Consider the following 17,212-nt stretch of genomic DNA (forward strand, 5'->3'; position numbering starts at 1 on the left):
GCCACATCATGCTCTCTTCCATTTTCATTGTTTCATTTCTTTTCCTCACAATGTATTTCAGTGGCTAGCATTCCCTAAGTGTTTTCTAGGGGAGCTGTATACTCTTTTGATTATAGTAGATATGAAACAGCTTGTGCAGTTTTACATAATTTGCTATTTGTAGTGTACATTAGCTTACTGTTTCTTACGAGTTACAAAACCATGTTTAATAATGAATTATGTGCCTTACTGAATAGGTTTTCTTTCTCAGGGAGCTTAATGCTGGTTTTTACTTAAAGAAAGCCCTTACTCTTCCTTATCTTTCTCCCTCCCTTTTGTAATTATTATTATGTTTAATTTCTAGGTCATTTTCAACCAAAATTACATGGCAGGCCGGTGAGGAGCTGCAATTTAGATAAGGCAGAACTGACAAACCAGTTACTATTCTGCGGATGGGCACAAAAATATTTGCTGTTGTGGTCCTTTAACCCCTCTCATATGGGAGTTGAGTAGGGAGAGCAAATGAGCCTTACCTTCTCTTTTCTGTAAGCGGGGTGATGCGTGTATATAGATTACTTACTGATATGACTCAACTGTACGAGCAGAATAACAATGATCTTACTGTGTTCTCACAGGAGTATTTCTCAAAGATTTCCTATATACCTGAATTTTGTCCCCATCTCATTGCTCTCTCTTTTAATTAAATTTTCCCCTGCATTGATTACATCTAGATTATCCCATGGGGCTGTAGAAGTGAATTTACTTTTATTCTCATATCTGTAGCTCATTGCTTAAATCTTTTCTCTCTGTATCTCTTTCTTTTAAGATTTTCTGATTGCAGTCTGATTACCTGTTCAGCTTTTTACAAATTATGTTTCTCTAATTGAAGCCCAGAAATAGAAATCCACTAAGTGGCTCTAACTTAACCTCCGAATCGTTTGAATTTGTATTATTCTCTTCTGTTCATCTCAAGATTCTGCATTATAGTAGATGATACTTTTTAAGCCCCCATTGAAAGTATTAAATTAAAAAAAAATTACAAAGTGAAATGCTTGCATTTATTATGCAAGCTCTCCTTAGAGATTACAGCGTGGACAGATGCGGAGTCTATGACAATAAATAAGACAACCTACAATAAGACAACTTTTATTAAAAAGGCAACTGTTGTCTTGGTGGAAATGGGGACTCTTCGAGTCATAGTTTCAAAGAGCTCCTAAGGAGACTGCAGGCATGAGTCTCAAAGGCAGTTCTGCACCAGGCAGAGATTTTTTCTTATATGGGGGCACATCGACAGAGGGAAAAGCAAATGTCTCTGCGTGAATTTTGCTTGTGGGCAAGTCTGCCTATCTGCAGCAGAAGCATGATATTACTTAGCACTTCCAGCTGTCCCAAATTCGCCCTCTGGCACTAAATTGTGAGTAAACACTTGTCTGGCTGGAAAGGCTTCTCTCTGTGGCATGCTTTCCTGGTGCCACCACACCAGCAGAACTGCCTTGATACAGTTGTCTTGCTGCTGCTCAGCTGGCAGTTGCAGGCTCCCCCATCTCCTGATGTATAGCACAGGAACCTGATACTTCACTGAGATCTAGCTGTACTACTCTTGTGTCACCCAGGCTCTGCTATTGAGGCTGGTTAACATATATATGAAAGCCATGGCTCACTGCTGTGCTTTCTGCAACAAATAATCTTGTCAAAGGCTTTCATCACCCCAAAACTTTAAGAAGTCATGTTCATTATGGAGGAGAACCGGAAACAGGGCTAACAAGTGGGGAAATCAGCAGGCCCCTTTGGGTCTGTGGTGTGGAGGTGAGTCCCTTGCTTTCATCACAGTGTGTGCTCTGCCCCCTGGGTTGGTGGTGCTGAGAAGGGAACACCACATTGGGCTCTTCATGCCAAACAACTGACATTCATCTGCACTCAGTCCCATGGCTGGGAAATCTACAGCAAGGTATATGCTGTGCTGAGAGTGCATCACCTCTCCTCTGAGTGCCACAAAACTGGAAAGCATCATGTCCTTCAAGGGCCAGAGAGAGTGAGCGACTCGACCTACTGGGAAAACAAAGTGATGGCAACAGTGAAAGCACAGGAGTTGGAGGCCCATTTGCAAAATGTTGCTTGTGTTGTTTGCTGGAGCAGTTACTATATTCCATTTGGCTGTACATGCTCTTTCTATATTGTGTTAACCTTAGCAATACTAATGAACTCCCCACATGCAGCAAAACCATGTACTGCACCTCCAGCCTTGGGCATACAGGCAGGTGTCTGGTGGGTATGGTGAAGTCACTGGTATCCACTGCATGTTCTGGGACCTCCTTTATGCCTGTACAGCCTTTTCCTTTTGTGGCACAGATCTAGAGCTGGAAGATGGGCTCTCCACCTGGCTGTCTGCTTCCTTGCTGGTTGGGAGTGCTTGACTTCTCCATGAGTATCCTGACAGTGCCAAGTGGGGACGCCCAGCTTCATACACATGGCCCTGACGGCTGGCTGTAACTCCTGCAATGGTCACTGATGGTCATTTTGTTTGGAAACATTCTGGTACTGTGAGGGTAGAGTGCAGATGGGCCTCTGGGCTCAGTCTTCTACCTTCTCCTCTGCCTCTAAGATGTTAATGTGTTTTGTAGGAGCATCTACTTAATATTTACAGCGTACAGGAGATATATGTGACTTTCTGAAAAGAGTTGCAATAGGACACCCATTTTGCACAGACTTAGTTGAGAATAGCTAGCCAAAAGCTGTCTCTGGTCCCACCTTTCTAGAGATCTACTCTGGTTTTGGCCAAGTGTCAGAAGCCCGAAGAGTAACATACTTGGGCCTTGGCAAGGATTTGCTCTGAGCTATTTTGGTGCAAACTGCCCTTTGCTGCTTGTTTCCTGGGTAGGACTGGAGGCCAGACACATTTTTGCCTGCTGCCACAAGCTAGGGCAAGGGGATGTGTGGCCGAGGAACAGGGCTGGATCCCACTTAATGGGATGAGGAAAACCAAATGCTCAATGATGTATAATTAGGACACGTGTTAAGGCATGGCTGCAATTCTGCTTAACACCAGCGATTAGCCTTGCTCCCGATCTGCCCTAGTTTGAGGAAGGCTCTGTCCTCTAGCTGCTGCATCTTGAATCTGTGCAGACAGACCCTCCTCAAATCATATACAGCCACAAACAGCTGTGCATGAAACACAGAGTCAGGGCAGTGGGAATGACCGGGAGCTGCAGGGCAGTGGTTCCCAGCTGGCTTCCCATGTGGATAGTCTGCCGGTACTCTTCTATCTAAATGTCTGCGCAGAAAGAAATGAAGAAGAAGAATTCTTCATAGGCCTTTTAGCATGTCAGTCACTTGCCATTAGCATCAGGCATTTGACTGTAGGCATATTTACCCCCTGATGTAGGCAGGCTCATCCTCCCTGTTGCTCCCCAGGGGCAGAACATCTTACTTGGATGCCACAGGGATCAGGGCAGGTAGGTGCAGTGCTACCCATGGGCAGGGACGCTTAACCCCATGCTATTTCTCCTGTCAGCAGCTAAGGGATTATTGATGAGGTCCTCGAGGCTGACTAGAAGGCTGAGCTGTGTAACTGCTACTGAAATTAATGACAGCGAGATGGCTAAGGCCGCCAACTGGCTTTGGGAAAGGCACCTTCTCCCTGCCTGGGTGTGTTTATTGAAGAGTGCTGCTGCAAGGAGTTGTAAAGTAGCAGAGGCTGTGGCAGCGCTCGGCTGCTGCAGAAGCTGAGGAGAATTGGATGTGCTTCCTGCCAGATCCCCAGCTGCCGAGAGCCAGCTCCTCTCTGCCAAAGTCAATAGAACTATTACCAATTTACTCCAGCTCTTTATGGTGGTATCAAGATATCTGCGTGTTCCCTTTTCAGGCAGGTGAAGCATTAATGAATATGGAACAGCCAGGGGATTTTAATAAATAAAAATGTATTAACAGAAATCAATGCCAGGCCCTGCTCCTGTCAGCATTTGTTCCTGTTTTCTCCCCCCGCCTCACTCCTTTGTTCACTGTGACTGCACATGCATCACTATGGTAACTAATGAATGATTATTTAATTTACCAATCTCTGGATGCAGCAGTTTAGTGTTAAAAACATTCAGCACTGTCCATCATGAGCATATGCACAAACACACATAGTCTGTCACGCAGGAAAAACTACAGGTGCTCGAGACTCTTATTCTAAGCAAAATCTTTACCTATCTCATCAAGTGGGACATGGGGGCCATACGTGATGATGGCCACAACCTAAGTGGTACGTACAGGTAAACGTGGTTGTACTATTTCATGTTTGCAGTCAGTACGCATCAGCTGCCAGCCAGCATACCTGAAACACAGGCAGCGCTGTTTACAACCCAGAGGATTTCTGCCCAGGTCTGGATAATTAGTGCATGTTCATGTTTTTGGAAGAAATCTGGTATTTCATATTTATAAGAGCTGGTGTAAAGGTGTTATTTTGGAGGGTTGAAAGGGAAAGAACAACCTTTGTTGGCTTCTCAGAGGGATGGTGGGACTTCACCATCTGAAATCTTGAAGAGAAGGAAAATAAGTGATTGCTGGAGAAATGTTAGGGCAGTGATCTGCTCTTCCTTGGGGCAGATGAACGTGGGGACTTAGTGCAAAAGATAGATTGCTTTCTACTTTCATCATGTTTTTTTCCCACCTCTCCACCTATTGCAGTGCTAAGATGAGGTGGAGATTTTCAAGAGATCCCCAGACACCCAAGTACATGTTTGCTTGCAGGAGACTAACTCATTTTTATTCTGTTCTGAGGAACTGTGCATCTGACTAGCTGACTTTCAATTTGCAAAGGGGATACTTTCTCAGTGGCATATACTCTTGCTACAGGTGAAACATGTAGTTTTAATGAAGTTACTCGTTTCTTTTTTTTTTCCCCTGTGACTGTTTGAGGAAATGTGGGCGCAAGGGTGAAGGGATGAGTGTAACAATGCACACCCAGGCTTGATATGCTTCTCTGATTACTGAATGACTGCAAGAGAAGAGATGCATTTCTCTCCTGTAGCTGATGGGACCTGAGAAATGACCACTTAAGAGGCAGCCTGCTCAGGGTTTGGGGGCTGAGGTTCACCTGGGTTGGAGGAAAAAGAGGAGATTTCAGCTACTCTGGAAAAAAGCTGTGAGAAGTTTAATGCTACGTGCTGCTCCAGCTCTGCTAATGTGGGAAAACGTGGTTGGACTATATGAATATCTAATTGTCTGCAGGTTTTGTTGCTATCCAGCAGGTTGCCACCTTCTCTTGCTCACCCTTTTAGCCATTCTGGTCACTCAAAGGTAAAACTTTTAGGCTGCCTGCGGTTGCTGCTGCCTCAGTTATAATGTACATGCACATATGCATGCACACTCTATTTGTAATGGCAGAGCTCAGACACAGCTATTTTGTGTAGGTGAAACTGAAATCCCCTGGACACACTCCACTTTGCCCAATCCCTGACCCCAGGAGCAGCTTTTGATATGGTAGCTCTGCTTCACTGCTGTTTCATATCTGAAATGGCAGGACCAAGGACTCCTAAATCACATCCTATTGTTGCTATGTGCGTGCAGTGATCCAGACAGGTAGTTTTATTGCTGGTTACATGGAACAAGAACTAGTTGCATGATGGTCCCCAGTTAACCTGTGGTAAGGTAGAAGCAGGAACACTGGACTCGAATGAACTATTATATCCTGGTGTTGAGTTAGGGCTGAAATGGGACCTAGATCTAAACTAACTGCAAAACTCTGTGGTCCCTCTGCAACAAATATTTCAATTCTGTGCTCATTTCCCAGGCAGAACGTTTTGAAAAAATATATACATAATTCCTGAATTCTAATACTTCTGAGCGTGAAGCAGTAGAATCTGGTAAAGAGACAAGCAAAGTATAAACCATGCAACTTCTGAGGTCTTACAGCTCTCACCATCTAAGTCTGTGTTAAAATTGAGTCCCTGCTGCCAAACTCCAAGGAGCCTCATTTAACTCAGACTTGCTTTAGAAGCCTCTACAATTAAGGATGTGCTTGGTAAGTGCTGCACTGCTGCTCACCTGGCAGCTGCTGAGTATCCCAAAAGAAAACCACAGCCATCTCCCAAGGTTGAGTCATCCTTAACAGCTGGATGAGAGATGATTTCCTATTTGAAAAGAAAACCACCACTCTTTTTGTCACCTGTAGGGCTGAAACCAAGTTCCTTTGATTTCTATCAGGAAAAAAATGCAGAAAGGAGGAAAGATCCTCACTGAGCATAACCAACAGCTCATTAATCAACTCACATCAGGTGCACTGCAGAGGGGTAAAGATTCAGCTTTGCTGGCCTCCCACGCTCCAGAAAAGTGCTTTGACTACAGAAATATCAGGGATCTCCTTTGCAGTGTTTAATTTTTTATGCAGAATGGATCGGTGCCAGCAAGTGAAAGTGAGATGCTGACTTTGGTAGGTAGTTAATACCTTGGTGATTTATAGCACCTGTCTAGCACATGAGGGTCCTGAGTTCAGGCCTGTGAGAGCCCAGGGCTTAAGGCTGTTGTCAAATCTAAGCCTCTCTTGGGTTTTGGTCATAAATCACACCCTAGAGATGAGAAATACTTCCTGACAAAAGTTCTGACAGTATTTCTGTGTTTCCCTGCAAAATGCTTGTTTCTGCTACTTTCTGCTTTCTGATGAAAGATCGTTTTACTGAAGAGCTTCGTGAACTATCTCTAGCTGTTTAGCTACGCTGGGTCTTTCAAAGAGCTCTGCAAATTAGTGAATTTTACTTATCTGGGATTGCAAAACCTTTTTGTAGGTCTCAAATAACCATTTTTTTTTAAGGGTGGACCATTTTTTTTTTTACCTGCTGTAGGGAGTCTGCTTTCACAGGGAGGTTGGACTTGATGATCTCTGGAGGTCACTTCCAACCCCTACAATTCTGTGGTTCTGTGATTTTACATGGCTTGGTAATGTCAAATATGTATCTTTGGTAACTCATCCCTTCAGAGGACTTCAGGGCAAGAGACCCTGGCATGCTACATAGTAAAAACAAAGAGAATTTCCAGAGTGGGAAAGGTTTACACTTTGATGTGAATGAAAAAATGTAGAGCAAATTAAGAGAAATCTGTTGGGTTCCTTGATGCCACAGTATACTTTGGGGCTGGCTGCTGACGAAAGATACATTCGGTGGCTTTACTAGAATCCACGTAGGCTGATTAAAATTGTGTCTACCATGAAAGCCAAGAGAGCATTCTGGTGTCTGCTGTGACCTCAAGCATGGCATGGACCTGAGGCTTCCCTGCTGACCTGGCTGGGGAAAGAGAAACTGCCTGCTTTGCTTTCTTCTGATGGGTGCTATGTGAGAACGTTGCTCTTATCTCTCCTAAGCAGGCTGCTCTCCTGTTTTCTCACCCGAGGACTCCCCCATGTCTCCAGTGGAGGGCTGACGGGAAGGTTGCTGCGTGGGATTTCTCAGCTCTTAACCAAATGAGAATGGCTGCTGAATTCTGAGCAAATCCTGCCCTCCAACTGCTTGTCAGACTGAGGAGATAAATCATATTGGCAGTCCCATTCGAACTGCTTTTTTTCCAGCTGCTATTTCAGCTACTAAGAGAGATGTAGCATTTTTTATTTTGTCCAAGAGACTCACAGAACCCATTTTTTGGCTGCTAGCCGCATCACATCTGGGATGTGTGCTTCTACTTTCAGGAGTTAGGTGCAGAGTTGACAGAAGGCTGTGAAACAACACATGGCCCTTACTTTTATGAATGAAGCTGGCCAGAAGAAGACAAAAGCAGAAAGAGAATTTGATCTGTTTGTCTTCTTTACGTACTGTAGCAATGAGGAGAAAATCACTTTAGGTAGCATAGTGAGAGTCCTGTAGGCAGGCTGAATTGAGGAGTGAGAAAGCATGATCTTGGCAGTAACTCAATAAGCACTAACCAGAGTATTTCCAAAGGAGTTTTCAGGGGGAGAGCAGTTCCTTCTGCTCGCACTGAGGCTGTCTCTTGGCTGGTCGGTAGCAGTGTGATGCAGAGAGTGTTGACCCTGAATCCAGGAGATGTGCCTGAAGTGTCTGTATGCCATTGGGTTCTGCCTGAATCTGGGAAATTGTGAACTCATTACCTTACTTACTTAAATATCCTTAAAGGAGATCTTTTCATTAAATATCTTTACTTAAAAATCCAGTGTTCTGTAGTAGAGTCAGCATTTTTATTTAGTTATCTACTTAGGAAGCAATGATAAAGCATGAACAAGGGCATAGGGGTCCTTTTGCTCTCCAAGTTTCAGCTAGTGGAGCTTGGCTTTGTTTGTCAGCTTCTGAAATAGCTGGGGACACAAGAGAGAGGAGTACACTTTAATGTTGTTCCTCTCAAGTGTCACCTTGGGTGTCTTCTTGCTTATAAAACTGCTAGGGGTTCTCTCAAGCTAAGATCGCTCCAAGGCAACACTTTTGATCAGGTATGACAGTGAAGTATATCCACTGAGGCATCATGTTCTATGTGTCCTGCACAATAAATAGCATTTTGGCTACAGAATGATCTGCAGCAAATCAATATGGGCTACAGCACAGCATTGCTGGCTTATCCCATGGGCATCCCACAGTAGCCAGGATGTGCCAGCGGCCTCTCTCAGTGCCAGCTGCCAAACTGAGGTGCACGTTTCCAAGGCAAAAAGAGCAGTGTTCTGAAATGCTGGTTACATTCTGTCTGTCTGGTGGACTTTTATTTATTTTTTAACACTTCAGCAAGAAACAGCTTTGCTTTGCTCTTCCCCGTCCATGACTGGCTGTCTATTATTGCTCGGTGTGATCATTTTCAGTACTCTTGCCTTCTTGTTTCCAAGTACAGTAACAGGGGAAAGGGGAACAGACTTACATTTGTGGCAGTTTCTCTGTGACTTGACTTCTTTGCAGAATGAGGAAATTATGCTTGTGTTTTTTTCATTGCCACGCTTTGCAGACAAGAAATAGAGTCATCGTGATTTTCCCTTTTATCACCAATGGCTTATAATGCTGGAGTGTAAAATAGTGAACCAGTTTCCAAGCTGATGGGAAAAGGAATGTAATGAAAAAAACTAGGTAGTGTGTACTAAGCACAAGTGAGGGCCAATGAACACAGTTTGAACAATATATTTAAACAGAAGGCACTGTCTGAATGTCAGGAAGCACTTCACTGTGTGGGTAACAGAGCACTGGTGCAGGCTGCCCAGAGGCTGTAGAGTCTCCTCGGGGATTTTCAGAAGCCACTTGGACGTGGCCCTCGGCACCCTGCTCTGGGTGTCCCTGCTGCAGCCCGGAGTGGAGCAAATAAACCCAATGGTCACTGCTAACCTCAGACATGCTGTGATCCTAAAGTGATAGACTTTAGGCTGCCATATATAAGGAGATAAGTTTGTGAGTAGGGTAGTATTATTTTTTAGTAGGGCAATGACATTGCTAGGAAAAAGGAAGGGCAGGCTGGCACACATGCTTTTGGCATGTTCTATGTGCCTAAGAGCTTGAGTATTTTTCTAAACACTGTAGCTACTTTAGTGGAAGATACTGTTCTCCACAGAATGTTTTGGCTTAATATTAACACACACGCATACGATACTAACTCTGAAAGACCTCGAGTTTAACTCCCTTATGACTCGTGAGCCTGAGCTGTGATGAGCACAAGTGCACTCAGACCAGAAGTGATCTCTCACTGATCCCAGTAGTTGCTCATTCCAAATGAACTCCCTTACCAGTCAGATGTGCCAACGAGAAGTCCCCAGGGAACGGGGAGAAAATTGATGTTCACTGTAAATTTGAATCAGTTTATCAGAGGGTTGCTTCCAGGTAATATAGTCCGTTGTGCTAAGGAATAAATAACTTGAATGAGCAGAGAATGTTTTTTATCTGAATTATTCAATTTTCCTAGTCAGCTAAGTGAAATTTCACAACGTGGATGTGATCAAAAGGATGCTCTGGTGAGCAGTTGGAGCTACAAGCATGAAGAACTTGCAAGATCCAAGGCAGAGAGCAGTTCTACTGGATACACAGCAAAGCAGAGACTACACTGTGACTTCCAGAGCACTGCTGCTAGAAATTGCCTAACTTACAGCCAGCTGTTGGAGTCTCCCCTTCCTTAGCCTTGCCTCTTAGTCCCATACATCCTCATAGATTTCTGTCACATTTCTATAGTATTTGAAGAGAGACCCTCCTCTCAAATGCCATCAGTTTGCCAGGTAAAGCTGTGACTTGGTGCCAAGAAAGATTAATGTAAGAGAAATGTCCCTAAAGGTGCAGAGTTGCAGAAAGCAGGAAAAATTAAAATAAAATTTAGAGAAGCTTTTTTTCCTGGCTTGTAAATTGACTTCTCTAATGACATTTTCATTAACAGTTCTTACTGCCAAATGCCATAGGTTTCTCCCTTTAGAGCTATCTGCATCAATAATGAGATTTCATTGAGAAGTGATTTACATAAAGCATTTGTCTCGCATTGACAACAGGAGCTCTATGCCAGAGACAGAAGGGGGAGAACAAGTGCCCACAGTAAAGGAAGGGCAGTTGGATATCTTGGGCTATGAGAACCCATGAAAAATATGCCTCTCATCCACCACAAAATTATTTCTTGACTCAGAGTCCATAGCACATGGGGGTGAATGTTTTTGCACAGATCTGGCATAGAGCATGGTGGTGGAATGGCCAGGTGTAGACCAGTGGTGCAGACCAGCACTGCAGAGAAGCTGAGAGTGGAAGTGATCTCAGCTTTCTGCAAAGGGCCTGTTCTGCTTGAGCCACATTGCTGCTGCAGTGCAAAGTGGGCAGGAACAAGGACTCTGATCAAGGCCTTCTGCATATCTCCAGCTATGAGTGTCATAGCAGTAAGTTCATTTTTTGTGTTAGGTTTCAGACAGACACCGATGTGAAAACATGACAACTAGAAAACAGAAAATGAAATACTGCTATACTGTTCTTTTCTTTCTTTCTTTCTTTCTTCCTTTCTTTCTTTCTTTCTTTCTTTCTTTCTTTCTTTCTTTCTTTCTTTCTTTCTTTCTTTCTTTCTTTCTTTCTTTCTTTCTTTTTTTTCCCAGCTTCATTAAAAAATATTTAATTTATTTTTAAATATTGCTTGGACTTTATGACTTTTTCTTCAAGTTGGATACAAGGCAACCTGGACCATTTGTTGCTAATTCATCCCCTGTGTATTATTGTTATATATGAAATGGTTTAAGTTGGCTCATAAAGAGATGTACAGCCTTTTCCCACAGATTTGCAGTAAATTTATTGGAAACATACTGCTGAGACTGTGCCCTTCAAGTAGACTCAAGTTCAAGTGGATACTAATTGAGATCTTGGTGAAGTTGAACATTCTAGGAGTTAATGACCTAAGCTGCCCAGTGTGTGCTCACCTAGGACAAAACAGTGACCTCCAAAATGGCTCAACTCTCTTATCCAGGACACTTATATTAAGGTGAAGTTAATTTTTTCTGGGGTTTCGTATCTCTCTTCACTGAGTATGGTGATTTGCATTAGATATGGACAGTGGTTTTTTAGATGCCTTTGTTACATTCAGTGAACCACATATCAATAGCAGAATAAATGCTAACTCCTGAAAAACTTCAAGGCCTATGTTGGTAGTTGTGGGGATTTTCTTACCAGGTGGTGTAGTGGTTTGAAAATGGAGGTAAAGCTGTGATCTCATTTTACATTTTCATTTATATTTCATTTATTTATATATATTTTTATATAAGAAGTATGTATACTTGGCATGGTTTAGGGTAAAACAAAGATCGGATTGTCTGTAAAGAGTCCTTGAAATAACAGAAATAAGAATTTCTTTCTTGTGGTGGATTCATATGCCATTGATATTATGTTGTAGGTACAGCTGTGAACTTTGTTATCTTAAAAATAACCTCTCAGACCGCTTGGAAGTTACTTACAGGAAAATAAGGCATCATTTGTGTATAATGAAGTAAAATCTTTCTGTTTCTCACATCTCCATGGAAATAGATTTGTTGTTCAGCTCATTAGAAATAAACATTTTGCTGGTACTTCCGACAGGAGTACACTAACTTGACGGTGTTAAGAATTAGAGAAGAAATCAAAGAGTTTGGAAGGTAAACACTCTTACTAAATGAATCCTTGTTAATTTGGTAGTTAGAACTAAGGACTGTGGCTGAAAGCTTTGCTGGCACTTGGACTGGTCTCATAGCAAGTGCCAGGAAAAATTATCTTCATGCTTTTAAATTGATTTGGTTTTTCAGTAGTAAGGCGGGCAGTCTTGTGTTCTCGGTCGTGGTGTCTTCTGTGAAACTACATGCAGACCAAAGTGATTTTTCCATATTGGTTTATTTGTTGAGCTGGAGCTTATACTTGCAATACTGCACCTGAACTATTCTTTCAGCAGGAATAACTCTCACAAACTGCAAATCAAATTGTATCATGGTTTGCCTTTTTTTTTTTTTTTTTTCCTTTTTCTTTTTATCTAATTTCTATGTCAGCTGAAAACATCAAATTGGAAAACTAAAGCATCCCAGAGTTTCCTGGGGGATTTTGCAGATCACCATTTCTGGGAAGTTGAATGAAATGTAACTGCAGCTTTTCAGTCTTTAAATAGCCTTGATGAAATGTTAGCAGTTCTTCTGTACCGTATCTGTAACAGAACTGGAAGATTATATGTGAGGTTTGGCTTCAGCAAATCATATTGTTGTCTTTTAAATTAGTTCAGCTTGCTTAATCTGTTAAACCTTTTTTTTTTTTTTTTGGTAAATTAATATTCTGGACAATGATGAATATAAATAATTTTCATTTACAGCTTTCATGTTATATGTTCATCGAACTGGATTTGCAAAGGCATCAAGCCAGGATCTAATTCCTAGCTTTATTAGGTTATGAGGCAGAATCTAGCCAGAAGATATAATGTCCTTAAGCTGTAACATCACTAGCAACAGACAGACCTTAATGCTGCTGGACCTAATGGAATTAGATTTCATGTATGCTTAATGAATGCAAATGCCACTTAATTTTTACAGCTTGAGTTGTAATCCATTGCATGTGACGCATTTGCTACTGAAAAAAATATTCAAATGTGTGATTCTTACACCCAGTGTCCAATTTCAGCACTGTAAAATGTATTCTCTTAAGGAAAGGGGACTGAAGAAACATGCCAGCAATATTACTGCATAATTTAAAGCAGCCACCAAAGAGAAATGTTAAAATATGCACTAAGCAATTACAAGCGTTGCATATGTTTTTTTCCTCCTTTGCTGCTGTTCATCAAGGAGTAGTAAAGAGATTTAGAGCAAGCGGCAACTACAGCCACAAGGAATTTTCAGTTCAACCTGGTTCCGTATAATTTCTGGCACCAAAACCCATTTCGGGATACTTTGTCACATGCTGATTCTTCCAAAAGATACGTGCAGCATTTTAAGTCCTGCCTCTCAGGAACCGGTCCCATAGAGATAGGGGAGAGCCAATTTCAGTGCAAACCCAAGCAAAAGCAATTAGAGTGATGTTATGCCAGAGTTGCTCGTGGTGTTTGTTCTGCAATGGTGCCTTGGGTTGGTTAATTATCAGAGGTAACAGATATCTCTTTCTGTACTCTATGAGGAAGAAGGGAAATGGTTGTAATGCTGAAGAAGGTTCCTGTCCCTTACCAGTCCTGTGTTCTGTCTGGCTGTGGCTGTGAGAAGTCCCATAAGAGGCCTTGTTCCTCTGGCATGGTGACAGCAGCCACTTTCCCCTGGGGATACAAAAGGCCCCCTCAAGCACAGCTCCTGGGTAGTAGTAATTAACAGAGCTATTGTATTCTTAGACTATTGTCTGTGCTTCCTGGCACATCCATTTTCTTTGCAGACAGCAAGGTGGCTATTGAGTCTTAAGCAAGCCAGTGAAAACTCAAGGGGACTAAGAGTGTACTCCATTCTGTATGCAAGTCCAGAGGGAGAGTCCAGTTGTTGAATGTTCAGGGGTTTTTCAGAGGCAGTCCAATGTTTAGTCACTGTGCATTGCAGAAACTAGAGTGGGTATGCATAATATCCAAGCTGATGGCAGACTTCATAGCCACAAAAAAGTCTGCCTACTGCTCACAAATTGAGCCATGCAGAGTGATCTGTGACATTTGCTTAGGCAAAAAAAGCTGACATTCACAGCAAGACACCAGAATGAAGCGTCCATTGCTTCTTGAGAAGAAGAATTAATTTACACAGTTAATTCTGAAAGGAAAACAGCAACAAGATGACAGGACAACAAATGGTATGTAGTCTAAGAGATGAGATCTATGTTATTTCACAGAACATGTTAGAAGCATCTGTCATTAAATGTCAGTTTTTTCCAACTATGGGAGGCAATCCTTCTAGTTGTTTGGTTTGTGTTTGTGTGTGTGTGTGTATGACTGAGCTGTGCTGCACACTGACTTGGAGCAGGCAGTGGATTTTTTACTTTTGTTTGATTGGCCAGTACCAGTAGAGATACTGGAGTGTGTAAGTCTCACACAGTAGTAGTGCTTTCTTCAGTCATTCCTTGTGGACACCTTGGTAAGACTCTTGGCATGCCCCAAGTCTGCAGATGCCAGCTTGAACACCCCTACAGGATGAGGTACTACTTGGAAGTCCCTTAGCCATGCATGAAGTCCTGCCATCAAATAAGCAGCTCCATGCTCCCAGGGTGGCTGGAGTCACTAACCCTGAAACTCTCCCATTTTTACAAGTAACTTGCAAACTGTTTTTTTTCTAGATAAGCAGGGTTGGAGTCATGCCTCAGAAACAATGTGCTTAAAGTATGAATCCACCCATTTCATGTAACACTCCTTTGAAGGTTACTTATCATGAGATGTGATAGCCTATAGATCTCCTCCACCTCATTACACCTTAATTTGGAATCCTGTGAGTATAAAATTGTTTCATGAATTATCTGGAAACAGTTATGGCTGAGTCTGCATCCCAGAGGGGGAAACCTATTGCCCTTTGGCAAGATGTATGAAGTTACCTTTGATCAAGGCAGTACATTCTTAAACACTTTATATATGTAATTGTTGTATGAAGTTACAACAGGAGGAAGTAGAGAAGGATTACTGTAAAGTTGAAGTATACAAATATTTAGAAAGGAGATAATTAGGTGAAGCAGTTCTACTAAAAGTAGCAGTGATAATTATTTTATTTTGGTAATTCCATCTTATGAATGAGCTGGCATTAAAATGTAGAAGGTGGGCAATATTACCCGAACAAAGTTTCCAGCAACTGTTGCAAGAGGACAGCCTTTGACTGCGCAGATTGTTTTCCTCTACCCCCATACTTTGTTTCTTGCTTTGGAGCACTTAGTGCATATCCAGCAGTTATACATCTGCATGAATATTTGATAGTTCTAATTGTGCAGCCTACACCGTCCTTTGACCCATGGGCATATATAGCAAGTAGATGTGCACACTACCTGTATGTAAAATGATAAGGTGATCAGGGAACGTGTGCAATGGCCTGAAGCATCTATTTAAAGCAACAGCTCTACCTGTGCTGTTTGAAAGTCAGAAGAAAAATATATTCTCTTTATAATTAAGAAGAGTTACTGCTAAATGATTTCATGTTATTTGTTAAGTTAGAATGAAATGATCAACTTCTCAGTATTATATCCATTATAAGCTTCTGTCCTTCAGGGAACTTTTTACTTGTGGCAATATCTTGTCTTTGGAAATGTAACAAGATAAGAAAGAAGTTTGAGGCATAGAATTACCTAATAATCATTTTGGTTCTGAGGAAAAGCATTGTTAATCATGGATGTAATTTGCCTTGAAAAGAGTGAACTATAATTATAGCTCCTAGAAATATGTACTGTAAGATTTCTATCTTTTATTTTCTGACAGATATAATTTTTCACCTAAAAAAAAAAAAAAAAAATCTGCTTATTTTTATTTTGAAATGGCTGCCTCTGCATGTATACCTGTAGAGTCTGCTGAGAAAGAACCCCCACCCCCCTTTCTTTTATTAACTTCCTGTCCACAACCAATACAGAAAGCCTGAGAGCATTCTGATGGATAGGAAATGAGGCTAGGGTTTCCATCCTATGGAAAATTCTGAGACTCCTAATTTTAATTCCTTATGACTTGGAAACAAAAACTTTAAAACTTGTGAAAGTCTTTTTTTTTTTTTTTTAAGTTGTACATCCTACAGTCTTTTCAGTCACACACTTACTCATAATGCTTGTTAAACTGAAATTAAAGGGTTTTTTTCTTCCCTTCCCTTCCCTTCCCTTCCCTTCCCTTCCCTTCCCTTCCCTTCCCTTCCCTTCCCTTCCCTTCCCTTCCCTTCCCTTCCCTTCCCTTCCCTTCCCTTCCCTTCCCTTCCCTTCCCTTCCCTTCCCTTCCCTTCCCTTCCCTTCCCTTCCCTTCCCTTCCCTTCCCTTCCCTTCCCTTCCCTTCCCTTCTATCTTTACTTTTCTTCTCTCTCTCTCTTTTACTTTTGATATCTCCAACTGAGAATCAGAGTCTTATGGGACTTTCATTTCCATCACCTCTCCAGATTGAGTGCCTCAGTGAGACTGAAGCTTTTTGGCCACACCACTGTCATGCACTGCCCCTCTAGGTGCAGTGATTCAGGTGTTGAGGCAGCTGAGCAGTTGTCCTCTTGAGAAAGCTTATGTTGATATAGTCTTTCTAGTGAGTGGCACTGCAAGCTTAGCACTGAACTGATACCACCACAGTTTCATCTGACACATTTCCATTTAGGCTGGTGTGATTCAGAAGCATTTCATTTCTGTGCTCTAATGAAAAAGTGAAAAATTACTTCTATCCACAGAAATTTTGACTAGGAAGAGCTGCATTTCCAGACCAGCATAAGTCATGACTGTTTTCCTGTTTACAAACATCCCAGCCCTGTCTACTGAATAGACAAAACAGGGCACATCCTCCTGCATTTGGGTGTAGCTGCCTACCAAGAGCTATCCTTGATGTGGTTGAGGGTAATAGGAAATGGCCCATATTAGAAAATAACGATACCTGATTTTTGCTTTTCCAAAATGAGAAAACATGTCAAAAGAGCAGCATGTTCTTTTTCAACCTCTCAGATAATCTAGGTCAAGCCCTTGGCCTCCTGTTTCCCTATCTTCCCCTTCAATCTGTTGCAGGACCTGGGGCCATTATCAGAAGGAAGGAGGCAGGTGCTCTGGGTGGGACCTGTCCTGCTGAATGTGAAAGTCTCTGGTCTCCATAAACTCAGCTGGTCACCCTGCATGCCTGTGGTCATTAAGGCAAGAAGTAGGCCCTTATATGGTGTGATGCATTTGCCCTTTCCCACATAGAGATATATGGATCATGCCTGCAAGTGTCT

At 42.2% G+C, this 17,212-nt stretch overlaps 1 protein-coding gene across 4 annotated transcripts in view; it reads left to right on the forward strand.

The window, feature by feature from the left end:
- Positions 1-17,212, forward strand: part of SIPA1L2 (signal induced proliferation associated 1 like 2) — a 264,070-nt gene that overhangs the window by 68,693 nt on the left and 178,165 nt on the right. The gene's annotated exons all lie outside the window — the stretch shown is intronic.

Source organism: Gallus gallus, chromosome 3 (genome assembly GCF_016699485.2).
Source record: "Gallus gallus isolate bGalGal1 chromosome 3, bGalGal1.mat.broiler.GRCg7b, whole genome shotgun sequence".
In the NCBI taxonomy this organism is placed as follows: Eukaryota; Metazoa; Chordata; class Aves; order Galliformes; family Phasianidae; genus Gallus; species Gallus gallus.